The sequence below is a fragment of the Apis mellifera genome, linkage group LG8 (assembly GCF_003254395.2).
Source record: "Apis mellifera strain DH4 linkage group LG8, Amel_HAv3.1, whole genome shotgun sequence".
Lineage (NCBI taxonomy): Eukaryota > Metazoa > Arthropoda > Insecta > Hymenoptera > Apidae > Apis > Apis mellifera.
The window spans coordinates 4,415,928-4,433,033 of NC_037645.1; positions in this window are offsets into that span (position 1 = coordinate 4,415,928).

Below are 17,106 nucleotides of genomic sequence, written 5' to 3' on the forward strand. Positions count from 1 at the left end.
GTGTGTATATACGAGGGGAAGTGCATCGGAACAGAAACGTTGTTTGAAAGTGTGAGAAAGAGGATTTGGAGCGGAAGTAGCGATCCTTTTAATCCTGCTTTTGGATTTTAGAGGCGATTGTAAATTAGGAAGAACGGCTATATAAAGTAAATTGTTAATTGATTTTTATTTATTTGTCGAAAAATAATTCTTTTTCTTCGTTATTTTTCAATCTTTTTGCATCTTATGAAAGTTAAATCGAAAAGCAAAGGAATTGAATTTTTATAACATGATATAATAAATTGTTCTGTTTTTTTTTTTCTTGTTTTTGATTTTTCAAAGCTTGTATTTTTTTCCTTCAGACGAATATCGAAGAAATTCAGAAAAAAGTTCGACAGTTTAAATATTATAATACAGGTGGAAAGTTTTGTCAGTCGTCAAAACTGAAAATGAAAAGGAACGGGTGAGGTAGGGAAGCGTAGAAAGGGAAGTTTTATGAAAGTGGATATGTCCTGACAAAAAGGAGAATAGAAGATGTGACGAAGGAAACAAGTTTTATGGATTTCTGAAGATAAGAGACGAGAATCCTAGAAGGTAAAAGATGATGTTGAAAAGAAGATGTTTGGAATAGTTTGTTATTCGCATGTGTATATGAAATACACGAATTAAAATTAAGAATAATAAAGTAAATACATTGGATTCTATGCTCCAATTTCCAATCTAATTTTATTCATTAATATCATCACCAACTTAACAATTAATTAATTATTATTAATTTTTAAATTAAATTTCTAATATTACTATTGTAATAATTTCCCATAAATTATAGAAAATTAATTCAGGATATTTGATTGAAAGTTACAGAAGTGAATGGTGCAATCGAAAGTTAAAATAACTTTATGTTACATGTTCCTCAGATTTAGCACGATTTATGCTGTTTATGTTTGTGTTGTAATAAGAATAAATTATCATGGAAATATTTTCGATAACTCTAAAAAAAAAATTACTATCATTGATTTCTGAATAATTTAATATAATTATTTCTTCAAAATATTCAACACTTTATTCAGAACAGAAGCTACCTTATATTTTCATTATTTTTTCCTCCCTGTGTATAAATATTACCAGTTAAATTTTCTTCTTCTAAAAGGAACAAAATCATAAAAAAGAAGCCTAGAAAAATTACAGGGAAGATTTTTTCGTAACGAAAAATATTGCCGTGGCAAATTTTGTCAAACTTGCATGCATCGAATAATCCAGAAACGCGGGAAATATTTAAAATAAGCGTCATCATTTCCGTGCGTATAATCGCATTCCCGTGATCCAAATGCCCACTTCGTTCTGAAATCGTTGCATAAAAAATGGTATCAAATACAGACGAAAATATTTTATGCTTTGGAATGTATGCGGCGTTATGTTTATAAATGTAAATTTTCGAGCGGTGATGAAAGAATAAACAATTTGGATTTTTCATTCGTCGATTTTATTTATTTTTATCCTTTGAAAATGAAAAATTGAATTTCTGTTATGAGTTCGTCGAAACGTTGCTATACCAAACAAATTTCAATGCTGCAAATAATTTTTGAATTTTATATAAATTATCGATAAACCATTAAAAGTAAACTGATAGCCTTCTTACTCTGCGAAATATTTTTAAATATATATATTACACTTTTATGCTTGATAAATGAAAAAAAAAAAAAATATATATATATATTACCGAAAAATAAATCAATTAAAATTTATATCATCAATTTTACTCGAGAGGAATAATATCATGAAATGTATTTTGTTTGTTAATTGATCAATTGTAACAATCGATACAATTAGTACAAGACAATTTGTTATTCTATATAGAGAGGACGTGTTGACTATTAATAAACCGAATTTCGGGAATTCGGTCAGATTCTCCAATTAGCCGGGAAAATCAATGAAAATTTTGGTTTCCATTTATTTCAGAACATCGAACAGTTTCACGATTATTGATGCTAATTAACGTACAAGATCCGCAATGAAGCGCATTGATTCGTGCGCAAACACGATGCCCTACGTTGCCCATTTCCTCGAAACGATGGTGTTGGTTTAAAAACGGGGCGATGAGAGGGTGAAGTGCCTTTTCATTCGATTCTCCCCCCTCCCCCCCAGAATTTTCAATCGAATCTCCCCTACCCCCAATCGACTCGCATTCGATCACCAATTAAACCTGCACACACAGGGACCCCGCTTCGTTCGATTTATTGTGTGCTCACCGCAAAATCTATACTTATGGAGACCATGAATCACGTTCCATTTATCACGCGAATAATGTTATCGAGTTGAAATATTTTCCATGACAATCCCAATTGCTTCGAGATTTTTGTTTAATAAATATAACAAACGAATTATTCTCAAAATGAAATTTTATATATATGTATATATTTCAGGTGTGGGAAACAAGAATTTTACCTACATGATTGTTTAGAATTTCACTTTGAAATAAAAGTGATGATATAAATAAAATCTTAATGGAAATGGAGAACGATTTTCGAAGGATTTACAAATTAAGAAATTTTGTGTTGAGATAGATTGCAACTTTTTTTCATAATTAGATCATGAATATTTATATTGCATAATGAAATTTTAAAGAAAGACTTTATAAATAACTGAAACTCTTAAATTTTATTCATCAAATATCACGTGTATACGAATATTTCATGCTCTTTTGCATAGAAAATATATTTCATCTAAATTTTTGTATATTTAAATTTTATGTTTTCTCCTATTTATATCCATATAATCAACATTTAAGAAAAAATAATACCCATACGATTACAATTATTGCTTCGAATAAAGAAAAAGAACAGAACGTGTAATTCAGAAATGTAAAATGTAAATCGGAATGAAGTAAAAATTTAATACACTTAAAGCGTTACGTAAAATGAAATGGGAGTAAGCGGAGAAAAAGTGGGAGAGGAAATAAAGTTGTACGCTTGAATAAGCTTCACCCGACGAAATAAATCGTTTTAATAAAGAAATTACCTCCTCCCCTTACGTTACATCCAGCCAATTTTTTTCCGCGTTATTATTACCATCGATATCATCAGCAGATAATACCACTTTCACTGTTATTATCATCTTATTGCGCAACTGCGAAGCTTACGAATTTAAAATTATGCTAACGGTGTAAGCCGCGTGTACGTTCACACGGGATTTTCAACGAGTTTCCCTCCGCTTTTTCCCTCGACATAATTATCCTCTCGTTTTCTTAACGGTCCCTGCACTTTTCCAAAAACTTGCCTCGACGCCCCTGCGAAATTACGCCCACGAAACGCGAAATAGTTCGCTTCGAAATATCCCGATAAACGGGGCTCGACGATCCTTGACGATCTCTACTAGATAAGTCCCTAAGCACCCGATCAAGGAGCGCTTTGATCTACTTTTTTAATTATTCCCAGCTAACTTTGTAACTTTGTAACGAGACGGGGATGATTTTTAAAAATGGAAAATGAAGGAGATATACATGTTAAGCGAGATTAAAATTTTCTATAAAGATATTTCGATTGTTACAAACAATTAAAAAAATTCTCTCGATTCAACTGTATTGGATTCCAGTAGCGAAGATTCTAAGTAAATTTAACTAAGAGAAAAATTAGTTTCATGACTGATGAATGAATAATGTATAACGTAATAATGAATAATAATAATAATGAACGAATAAAACAAGATGTTTGAATTCTCAAATTCTTTATCCAATCTGCACCGATTTGCAATTGATTTTTTTTTAACCTACTTAATTTAATGAACGACTGAAGTAGGGCACGAAATTATTTGAGAGGACAGGGAATCTCAGAAGTTTACCGCTACTTTTACGGTTGTTGTTCACAAGTTAATTGAACTTCAATGGCCGTAACGGAATAACAGGGGACGTAACGTGGAAATCCTTACGGGGAGGGGAGTAACCGCGTTAAACATCGCACAAATGGGAGAAATGCAATTTCAACCTTGCCTCCCTTCCCGCCACGCTTCTATTTTTCATATCCTCACGCGTCGTTGAGCCTGTCTTCATCACGCGTTCCTTAACAAAGCGGGGAAAGGAAGAAACCGTAATGGCGTCAAGCCGGGTCAGAGCACTCGAAAGGAATATTTTTGTATTCCAGGGTTTAATGCTGTCCCAACGCGGGGCATAAAAATAAAATGACGAAAAAAAAAAAGAAAAAAGGAACGAGCTTAAAATGGAAACTCCAAGTTTAAAAAGTTAGTCACACTTTGAGGCATTAGATACGGATGATGGAATTTCTCATACCTTTGAGGCGAAATTCAAGTTTCCTAAAAGAGATGTTTCTTCGTTGCCGGGATTTAATAAAGAAATTGTTATTTAAACTTGTACGGTAACAAGATAGAGAATGAATTCGCGAATTTCCCTAGAAAAGTAGTGGACGGTGGAAAAGTTTGCATTGCGCGCAGATTATCGATCGTTTTTAATTGTGGACGAATAAGGGGAAAGACAAGTTTTTAAATTTAATTTTATAATTTATTCTCAATATCGATAACATTTTAATCTTCAAATATTTGCAGATATTTTAAAATTTAATAATAATTTTATACAACAAGTATTGGAAAATTGAAATTGAGATTGGCTTCATCAAGTTTCGGATAATGATTTTGGAAATAATTCCTTCTCATTATAGTTCCAGTTTCATCTTACACTCTACCATCTTTGTCCGTTCGCAATCGTCTCCTCTAGTTGTTCTACAATTTCTGTCCTAATAAGAAAATTGATTTCATCCGCGCAGCTGCATGTGCTAATTAGTTGATAATCCTATCGTTTATCGTTAGCACGAAAACAATGTTACCTCCATCGTCATAACGGAGCAACACTGTGCCTGTTATTACCGTTATTACTACAGCTACGTTCATTTTATTATTATTAGATTCTTCTAAACTATTCGATAACCCGATTCGTTTCCCAGAGATTTAGTTATGGAACAATGCATCACTCGATTCACATTGTTAAACATATGGAAGTGCAATCGCATGTATCGTCACGAAATTTCTATCTAATCGACGCATAAAATGTATTTTCATGTACCCAATTCGTTACAAATATCGCGTAGAAAATCGATAAGTAAGTAGATAAATATCGATACAAATATAATTTCAAAATTCTAAATTAAAAAGAAAAAATAGAATAAAAGCAAACAAGAAAATTGAATAGATTTAACTCTCTGAATACTTTATCTATCATAAGAGTAGATCATTGTAAAATAAACTTGGACTTTTCATGTAAAAATTCCAAGAGATTCAGAAAATAATGAAGAGCATGCCATTGAAGTTTTTTTTCTTTTTCTTTTATTTTTATATCTCAATCGGTTATCAATACAAGAACTCGAGCACAGCACTTGATATATAAATTAAGAAATTAGAAATCCAATGAATATTTTTCCCCAGAAGTGTATATTATGTTCTTCCAAGAATTGCAACTGACATTTATCTGGAGTTTGAAATAGGTTAGAGAGATGAGAAGCGAGCGAGAAGATATTATAATTTACATCTACAATATTTCGAGAACTGGAAATCGATATAAAAGATTCTACCCTTTCAACGAACTTTCCAATCATCGAAATTCACTATCTTCGAAATTTTGTGATGAAGTTTGATCAAATTTTAAGATAAATAAACACGATACGTTTATTTCTAAAAAGATTGTAACGATTATTTTCAAACGATGATATTCTTCTTCAAGAGTTTCAATCGAAAATTTCTCTATTACCAATTAAAATTATTCGCAAGAAGAATATCCTCTGATACAATGGCGCACGAGAAAAGTTTCTTCTTTTCATCCTCCATTCCATCTCGATCGTACACGATGTTCTCAAGTCTCGTATCCAAGCAATACCGATCGTGAATCATGTCCGCGAGGAAAAGGAAAGTGCGCGAGAATAGGAAGGATGGGGAGGGCGAAGAATAGGGAACAGTCGATGGAGAGGAAAAATTATTAAGGATAAATTATTACGCCGCATCGAGGCGTTGCTAAGTTATTGCCGTTCGCGCAATAACCGTGAGCTTCGTATACACGGTGATATAGACGTAATATTCTCGCCACGGTGTGCCGTTGCTAGTGTCACGGGGCTTATACGTGACGTTCAAGAGATTTTTCTAATTAAAAGTCGGCTACCACGTTCAACCTATTCATCCCAACTTTCCACTTAATTCCATTATTAATTTCGATTGGGATCGGGAAAATTATTTGTTTTGAAAATTTATACTGCCTCGATTGCATTCCTTTTTCTTCTCTTTTTATTGATTTCTTATTGGAGGAGAGACAGATTTTCTCGAACGGATGATCGTATTTTCCATCTTCACACTCACAATTAAACTCGCTTAATTAGAGATATATATATATATATATATATATATATATATATATATATATATATATATATATATATTCCTGGAATCATTTCTCTTGGCGATATATATAACGCGGGAAACCTCGTTTCATTCCCATCCAAGCCAATCGCACGAGGAGAAATTCTCATTCTCATAAGCACGGCACCAGGCTGAATTCAAAGCGTCCTAAAGCAGCTTCGTACGTTCGTTTCCGCGAGGACGAAAGTCGATCACGTTACTCGAAGTCTTCCCTCTCGGATGTTAATCCACGTATTGTTTCTCGATATCGCAATCAAGGTACGACGTGCCGTTTCCAACGACGTTGCCCTCCCCCCCCCTACCAATGCGAAATCTCGAAGTTACGCGAACGGAAACGTCGAAACGATAATTGAAACCTTGGGCAAATATCAGTCACGTGTAACAGAAGGCGAGATTATCCAAACGTTTACGCATCGAACCGGATATTCAGATGGTTTCGCGTTTTCATCGAAAAGTAGATACTATAGGTAACCGATGTTTGTACAGAGTGGATAGAAATCACGTTTCGATATATTATTATATATATGTATCGACTGATATCTAATCATCATGAATAAATAAATTTCTAACTCTGTTGTCTTTTGTTGTATATTTTTCGAATGCTTTTTTTAATTGATGAGGAAAAATTGTATTGAAATTCTAAACGATGAAAAATCGAATTATCGAATAAAGAAGAAATCTTTGGAGAAAATTCGAAGGAACTGGGTCAATGTTCGAAAAAACTATATTAAGTTTTAAGCGGAAATGAGGAAAGTGAGTATATTCGAATGAAAGTTTAATATAAAAGGATCGAAGAACGAAAGCGACATGGAGGTATGAAAAGTATGACTTTATGACAACAAATTGTCGTAGAAAGTATGGGTAATTAAAAGTTGGGAATTGGGGAATTTAACAACAGATGTGTGAATTGAGGCTAAAAGCCTTCTGGATAAGAGTTTGGAGAAGCAATTAATCGTACAAGTCAGAAGTTAAAGTTTGATTAAATCGTTATTACTACAACACAATTACTAGTATTATTGTGTCTTCTATTAAATCTTTATTTAATTAACCAATCATCATCAAACATTAGAAAAAATTTCGCTCTATTAAATCTTTATCTTTATCCTCTGACAATATTTAAACAAATCCTTACTTAGGAATTTAATTTTTAACCAAATGAAAAAAATCTTCACTCCACTATTTTCTCATAACAAATAAGCAACCTATTTCACTCTCTAATCCCCAAATTAAATTTTTCTTAAAAACGGAAAATTACTCGATTCGTTCTGTCTTTAAAAATAAATAAATAAACGAACGAAAATAACAATAATAATAAAACGATTTAAAAAAAATTATAAATCAAAAAATATAATAATCGTCTCGTAAGTTAAATCTCGTAAAATAAAAAAAGGAAGAAAAAATCCCGGGCACAAGTAAACAAGGATAAAGGAGTCGGTTAACGCAACCGGGGTACGCGCATTCATCGGGGGAGAAGTTTCTCTGGCAAATCCATTTCGAAAGGCAAAACGGTGAATAAGAGTGCAAGGAGAAAAAGTGCTTAACGCGAACAGCTTAAGGCTGGAATACGCGTGTCGCGCAAACAGGTCAGCGGAAAATTGCGAGCGGAAGCGCGAAATGGGGGAGGTGGAGAAAAATTCAGAGAGAGGCGTCGTCGCGCAGGAAAATAGGCAGCCGGTGCATTCGATTTCCAACGGCAAAATTTCATAATCTCGGATGAGATTCTGAACGATCGAGGATCGATGAAATATATAGAAACGAGAGGCATGGGTGAACGAACGAACGAATATCGTCTCGCGAGAAGTTTGACATTCGTTTGACATTATTATCCGCGAGATCGTCTCTTGTATTTTTTTAAAATTAAAACGATTTTCTTTTTTTTCTCTCTCTTCATTTAAATTTATATACGGAAGAACGAAGTTTATTTCGGGATAAATTTGATGAATATATATGTATATCGAGAAATTTAATAATTTAATATTCTTGTAATCGAAAAATAATATAAAAGGTAAATTTTTGTTAAAGATTAAAGGTGTAAGAAGTAGAAAGATTATTCTCGATTAAAGGGAATAGCATGTACCGATAAATTTTCGATCGATAACTCATCTGTACTGCACGTTCAAACTTAAGTTATAATCCAGAAATGATTCACACACCTGTTTATCACTCCCCAAGGCCTCTTTCACCGATCATCCCGCAACTTCCGCTTTCCATTATCCAACTTTCCACGAATCTCAAAGTTCCGCGACTATTTTCGCTCTATTTCTTTTTTTTTTTTTTTTTTGAAAGTGATTGAAAGTTCGATTGGAACCATTCTATAGAGAAATCGTTGAAAATAATCCCCTTTTTTTTTATATCGAGCAAGGATACTGAACGAAGGGAGGGAGGGAGAGAGGGACGATCGTTCCACTTATGCACTTTTCGAGTCACCCTTTCGAGTAACATATTCAGCTTCTTAAATCGTCTAAAGGACGAAGGGCGAAAGACGCGAACCTTTGCATATTTTAATTTTATCGCGAAACCCTGATTCATACATCTTCCGCCAGGAAAGGGTGAGAGGGAGTGAAAACTGCTCGTTCGTCAATATTCAGGTTCTATATTCCGTCTCTATCTTTTGTTTTATTTCATTCATGTTTTTATTTTATACTGGAAATATTTTCCATACGTTGTAACAAGAAATGTAATGAATATTATGTTTATGTAAATGTAATAATAATTATATAATAATATAAGAAGATGCGCGTTTCCATTATACGAATGGAAAGTTTTTGAAATGAATTATTGTTTGAAAAAATTTTAATTGATTATGTGATGTGATACGAATCAAGTGTATTTTGAGATTGTTGTGAAATTGAAAATGCATTATACATTATTTTAAGAAATAATAATACTTAATTCGTATAATGGATATCTTTCTTCGAGATTTCTATAATTCCAAATTGTATTTTTAATTTTTAATCCAATTTCGATCGAGTCTTCTCTTATGTGCAAGTAACGTATCTTGGAAAAGCATCGGATGAAGTGAGCTTTTAGGTAAATTTAAAATTAATATAGGTTAATAGGATTTAGTACTAGACCAAGTAGAAGTATCAAAGTAACGAAACATCTTAATAGTATAAGTGAAACTATATACTATTATATACCCTGCAATTTTAATTCAAATAAATTAAATTCGGAAATTACATTTCTTTCGAATATATTTTTAATCTAATAACAACTTACTTTCTAATATTTCACAATTTTCAAACTCCATCGTTATCATATTTACCAAAAAAAAAAAAAAAATATCTAAATCTATTAAAAATTTCACGACGAAATTATCTTTGAGAATCAACTTTAAGAATTTTTATTATTCATCTCCCCCCAAAAAAACCTTTTATATAACTTTTTAATTAAATATAATATATCCCTCTCCGACAACTAACTAACCAACGTCTAAAATTTCGCAATACAAAAGTGGGTCAATCCCACTTCCCTTTCATCACATAGAAAACAGGTCGAAGATATCCAATTTCGTTTTCAATTCATTCCTCTCACAGCTATCTGATACTTCGCACAACACCCGCGATAAGATAATTCCCCAAACATGCAACACCCCATCCCATCCTGCCCCGGCTCTCCCTTCCGTATTACACGCCTCCATTCCCACAATTTTCAAACACCGCGAGCAATCGGCGCGGAGTGGCGGGCGAAGTGAAAGGAAAAACGTCTTAAGAGAACGAAGTAAGTGAGCAAGTATTATCGCAAACTCGGTCGGTTAAAAAGGGCGCGTGGTACAGGGAAGTTGCAATTTTCAACCGTGTTAAAATGTAAATCTTCAAAGAGATGGGGGAGAGATGAGAGGGATGGAGATGGAGGAGGAGGTGGAGAGCCTGGCCTACGGCGTTGTCGACACTCCGGTAATTCGATCCCTTTGAAAGTGGTTTTCTCGCTGGAAATAAGGCATGCTTTTTACGCTACCCCAGAGTGGGAAGTTTCATCCTAGTGTTCGCCTACCGCTTCTACGTGATCGGCACCGAGAAACATTAAACATGCAGTGGCGTTTCGCGCGGTAACCCGTCCACACGTGGGTTGATAATAGAAAAACCTCCTCCTCCAAGGAGGAGTGGTGGCGTAAAAATTCTCGATTGTTCGTTACGGGGGAAGAATTACATTGTCTACGATCCGGTTGTCTTTCTTGTCGGGGATATTGCTTTTTGCACAGGCGGATTTTAATTGTTGGATTTGATGAAATTAGAAAAAAGAAAAAATGTTACTACATTTCTTTGAAATTTAAACAATTTTAATTTTTGCGTCCACTTTACTTTGTGTGTATCTTTTTATATCTATAAGATTTTTAAGATAATAAATAAAATATGGGGAAATTTATCGAACCAATTATTATATAAATTCGTAACATTACATAACATTGCTTGCAATACACGATTTTTTAAAACTATAAGAGTTATAACTTTATAAAAACTTTCTTAGATAGATTAATGATTCGATTTCTATCCAAATTTATTGATAACGTGTTTAAACTTTCTCTTCGAAATCGTATATAAAAACATCAGCTTACGAAAATTTATTAGAATAAACACTTTTTTCCAGACTCGAAAACAAAACCATAGCTCAAAGGAAACGGTATCTCGAAAAGAATATATCTACAAATAAACAAGCTTATCAACGAAACAATTTTACGTTTTTTTAAAATATCCAAGAAGAGGAGGGAGAGAAAATAATATTCCATAAATTCAATATCCAATTTCTCATAAAAGAAATTATATCCTCGGGAGAGTATAATTTAGAACGTTGCAATTTTTATCACGAACAAACGCGGAACGCGTAATTTTGAAAAGATCTCATCGCCCGAGGATCGCGCCAACTTTGGTGGGGTAACTGGGGAGGGGGTGGTGGTGATGGTCGGAGCCCGGAAACTGCAGCAATTTCATATTCATAGAAACTAGAGCGAGGTGTGTGCACGCGTGTTACCTCGTTTGCCGATGAAAACTTTCGTTTTCCAGCAAATTTGGCGAGACACGCGCACCACGTTCATCGAGAACCTTCTCGAAAAATCAATTATCCCATAATTTGCGGTACTGTCGAAAAGTTAAGGGTGGAAACGACGTCAGGGTGCGTTCTACCGTTCTGTTTCCCGACCGACGACACACGGCCAACAGCCCCAAGGCATATTGGAAGGGAAATCGTATCGCATAAAATCGAATCGTATCGCGGAATTTGCGAAAGGCTGATACCGTGCCGCTCCCGAGATTATAGATATCGTGAGAGAGAACGATTGCAAGCGCGTTTCTCAAAGATACGCGTTCGATATCGAAATCTATTCTGGGTGGATATCGAGATACGAAATTTAGTATTTCTCCATTTCTTCCAGGGATCCTGTTTGATAAATGATATTACACGCGTATCTTTATTGACTACGTTATTTCTTGTGAGAGAGAGAGAGAGAGAGAGAAAGGTTATTCGATACTTATTAGTATTGTGAAATCCGATTGCTTGAGTAGAAGAATATTTTCTGATACCGAAATCAAAATATTTTTTTAACGATATGAAATTTACTTTGGTTATTTTCATTATGGTCAATGGAATTTTCTGAATTTAAGTGAAATTAATGATTATTTGACATTGCTTATTTTTGTAGAATATTTTTATTTGAATATAATTAAGAATTAAAATTACTTTATCAACTTTGCAGCTTATGCAAATGATTAACAATTTTGTTATGATACAAAAGGACAAATAATATAGACAAATAAAATATATTCTCTGTTGAAATAAATACGAGAAAGAAATTTACAAAAGAAATATATCAGTTTCTTCAAATTATGTCAACGATTCTTTGATATTAACCAAGTTGACATTACTTATACTTATTCACGGAATTCTACTTCTTGATTAATCAATATTTCCGGTCAACAAGAACCAATAGTCTTTTTCTATTCAAACTAGGTCAATTTCTACGTAAGAGAAATCTACTTCACGCTCGTAACAATAACTCGAATGCTTATTTAAGCTTTTGTGCTAAAAAAAAAACTTTTTCTAAAAATTAACTGTTTGATTTATAATTTAGGTCGTTGATAAAAATGAACGTTCTCTTAATTCAAAAAAGATTGTATGTATCAAAACTAAAATCCTAATAAATAAAAATTTATTTTATAATACATTTTTGTTAATTCTCTTAATTAATGAAAAAAAAAAATAAAATATGAAAATTTTTGTATAAAAAAAGTAATAAAATTTTAGAATATATATAATTTATTCAATTTTTTGAAAAAAAAAATTTTGAAATTTTCATTTTCCAAACCTTAAAAATCCTCGAAGTTCTCAAAATCCCCAAATTTTATTATCCATGTATAAAATGAAACATCACAAATATTCGCGAATTCGAAGACAATTTAATCCTCGCGATCGATAATCGAAGATATCTCTGTAAGAGTGAGCATCGTCTGATACGTGTCTCGTCTCGAAGGAGGCCGTGACAAAAAAGAAAAAAAAGAAAAAAAAGAAAAAAAAGAAAAGAAAAAGGTCATCGTGGGTCGAAGCGAAGCCACAGTGGGCGGGAGGGTAGGATATTACGTGGCTGCTCTATCTTTCAGCTCGATTTCTTCCGATATTCCTCTGTCTCGTGGAGGCCAGGCCTCTGAATGGATATGAAAATTATTATCGCCACAGGCGTTCCACGAGCGGCGATTATTTATCGACACCCGATAGATAAAGTGGTGGCCGTCGAATTTCTATGAAACTTGGGGGATCTTTCCACCTCACAAGAAGGAAACATCGTAACTCGCCAAAAACGTATTTATGTGTTCTTCTCTATCTCTTTATAAAGGTAAAAGTAACGCATGGACGAATATCGCTGATAGATTGAGCCATTAGGATTATCATCCTTAAAAATTTCTAATTTTTCGATGAGAAAGAAATATTTTTTTTTTTTTTTTCGTTATCCGTTGAATAATTAATAACTCGTTTTCGAGAAGAAGAAAACTTTGAAGAATTTAATTGGATCGTTATTGGATACTATCAATGGACATATGTGATATTTTGAATCATATTCCAAAATTTTCCATCGATGAAGGAAAAGATATAGCCTTCTTTTTCAATATATAACAATATTGAAAAATTTAGAAAATATACTCTCCATTAAAAAGAATGAACTGTATTCATGAATAAAATATAACGTTCTATTGAATTAATATCTAATAAATCAATAACTCGAATGCACGAGCAAAATATATCCATAATAATATTTTCGCCGTGCTATATAAAATATTATAATAACTCTTAAACTCTTGATTTATATTTATATCTTTTTTCATAAGTATCACATTATCTGCATATTTATAACAAAATTTTATCTTGCTTACTTGCATCAAATAATTATTTTAAAATTCTCGCTCTTTCAATCCAAATCCTTATACAATAAGATACCTCTTACAACAACAACAATAAAAAAAGAAGAAAGAAAAAGAAAAAAATCGCTCTCAACCCATACACCAAACCCAAACCCAAACACACGATCGATACCAAACTCTACTATTCCCTCTCGATCGAAAGTTATCAATCGTGGTTATCTTTCGAAAAACCATCCCATCAGCCTTTTCCTTCCCTCCCTCCCTCCCTCCCTCTCTCTTTCTCTCTCTGTATACCGGAAAATTACAGCTAACCCACGTTCACGCAGTCCCGAACGTTTAATTTATTTCGTCCCTGGGCGCGAGCCCGCGCGATCTAGGGTCCCTAGGCGGAGAAAAATATCGATTCGAGTATCGTCACAGTATCAACCCTCCATCCCACACCGTTCCGCTTCGATGGCTACCGATATTCCCGCGGGATCGTTCCCATCCCCTGGACCCATCCCTGTCACCTTTCGCAATGGATGCATACCGGAAAGAGCGTCGGGCACAGAGAGAAGAAGACAGACAGATAGATAGATAGATAGAGAGAGAGAGAGAGAGAGAACGAGGTTGAAGAAATAAGAGAAAAGAGGGAGGAGAGAGAGCCGTATTTGACGTTTCGCCTGTATCCTGGAGGCTCTCCCGCGGGATACGCGCTTTCCCCGCCTGGAATCTGGCCCTGGTCGATCAGCATGGGATGGATATCGCGACGTAACGAAAATAGGGTGGCGGCGAATGCACGCAGGGGGTGCGGAGTTACCGAAAAGCTGCGACAAATTGTCTCCTCGGTGATGCCTTGCTTGTCTGGCCGCGTGTTTCGTTGTAGGTTGCAAGGGTGATACGCGTGGAATGGGATGGGGGCGGCTGCGTTAAACATTGAGCGATGAGGGTGTCGATGGATGGGGGTGGGGGATGGGGGAAAAGTCGATGCAGGTTTTCAGAGAGATGGGAGGGCTATTCGAGGAGGGCTGTTGAAACGGCGCGAGAACGAGGGGAGATGATTTAGGGACGGAGGAGAAGGGCTGGGAATTAACCTCCCCTCTTCGAGGGGGTGCGGGATTTAATTAGAGGTGGTGTTTTGGGAGATGGTTCTTAATTGCTCTGTTAGTTGTTGTAGGAATATTTTATAGTAATAGGAATGTTTGCGTATGTTGGAATATTTGTAGTTGTGTTAAATAATTTTTAAAATTATTTTTTTAATGTTAAAAGTTGATGAGAGAAATTTAATTGATCTCGATCGAGATAAATTGATATAGATTTTAAATTATTAGTTTTAACATATTCTAAAAGATGAAACGTGTCCATTTTCAATTTATGCTTATAAGATATTTAACCCCTTTAATTCATATTTGATATAATTTTACACGAAATGAAATGCATTGTTGAAATATTAAATCAAACCGGGAATAATATTCTGTTACTATACTTTGATGAATGTAAATAATACCAGAAACGCAATCCCTGTTCAATATTATAAACCATTTAATTATTATCATTGTTGGAAAACTTATATGTTAATTTCTATGAATATGAATTTAGTATAATATATCAGTATATCTATATAGATCTCATTATTGAATAATATTTTTATTTTTTCACATAGATAATTTCTCTTATCTATTTCATGCTATTTCGTGAAGTTCATTGTATATATTTGAACGACGTATAACTCAAGACATATACGTAAATTCGATATTCTATATTTTAAACAAAGATGAAAGATATTACGAATTACTTATTTATTTATCCTATTGGAAATTTAGAATCAGGACATTATTTATTCATTTTGTTTTTCCCCCTTTTTGCATAACTCTTGTTTAATCAAATATGAACTTCTTCGAATAATTAAAAAGATTCTTCTCTCAAATTTACAAATTGTTAATATTCAACACACAAGGATTTAAAAATAGCAAAAAATCGGAAAACATGTTTAGAAAGACGAACCAGCATAACATGATAAATATTGTTATGTCGGTTCACGTTTCTGAAAAAAAAAAAAAAATTTCTAAATTTTCCAAGATAGAATTTCATCGGTGAAATATCACCACGGGGGGAGGAAAAGTGAGAATAAAAACAGTGGAAAAGCGTGAGGACGTAGGTAAAGGATGGCGACAGTTCAAAGGGTTGAATCCGATACACCGTGATACAGAAACGTGCCTTCTTTGCTTCCTCCACTTACGGTCATCCTTTCAAGGATGGCCAGGCCAGGAAGAGGCCAAAAGAATTTCTTCTAAATCCGGATAGTCCGCCAAAAACGGGAGAAAGCTCGGCTCTCTTCGAAAATTTAATAACTAATAAAGTTTCTCCGGGTACAATACGTGTGTGCACCTGTTATATGAAAACCTGAATGCGTCTGAACAACGAGATGAAAATTGAGAATTTTTCGTTGTCGTTTTTGAACGAAATCGAAATTGGGAAGCTTGAGAAGATGAAATTTGGGCTATCTTGTAAATAAATTTCCTTTATAGAATGTAAATTAATTGTATATAATTTTAATTCGAAAATAGATGAAATTAATAAAATTGTGTATGGAAAATAGATATTAATTGTTATATCGTTTTTTACTTTTCAAAAATTCACCGATTTGATTGATTTTTTCCTAGTAGCATTATATTGATAATGATAAAATTTTAATTTTAGTAGAAAATATTAAATATCAATAAAGTTTATATCCTCATATATGGCTTATTTGTATGAATTTAAACTTGGAAAAAAAAATATATAATACTACTAGAATACTCAATACTAGAAATTTTAATACATTTTAATTAATTAATTCGAACAAGAAAATTTCACGATTTCAACAAATGTATGAATAAAAATAATTAATATCAGAAAAAAATCGTACGATGTATTCGTAATCGTATACATTCCAAAAAACTGTTAAAGATTTAAACCCATTTGTCAACAGAAATAACGTACTAATGGCAATGGTGCTGGTGGACAAACAGCCCAGTCTATCCCGAATTCTTCCTCTTCCCCTTCTTTCCCTTTTTTTCGCCTGTACATCGACCATCTGTCACTGACCAAAGCTTCGCCACAAAAGGCTACATCTAAAGGACTCGATTTCGCCTCTGCCAGCTTCGTCCATTTGTTTTCGAGATACTTTCTCGTTTCTTTTCGGTGCACACACCATCGACTCCTAACCAGAATCGAAATTAACCGTAAACGATCCTCTATAATTCATTGCTAGTTCCCCCTAGCGGTGGAATTAAAAATTGCATTCTAAATCTACAGCGATATGCCGGTCGATTTTATTCGATAATTACGTTCGAAAGAGAGAGAGAAAGAGAAGAGAGAATAAGATTAATAACAATTAAAATTTCACACAAAT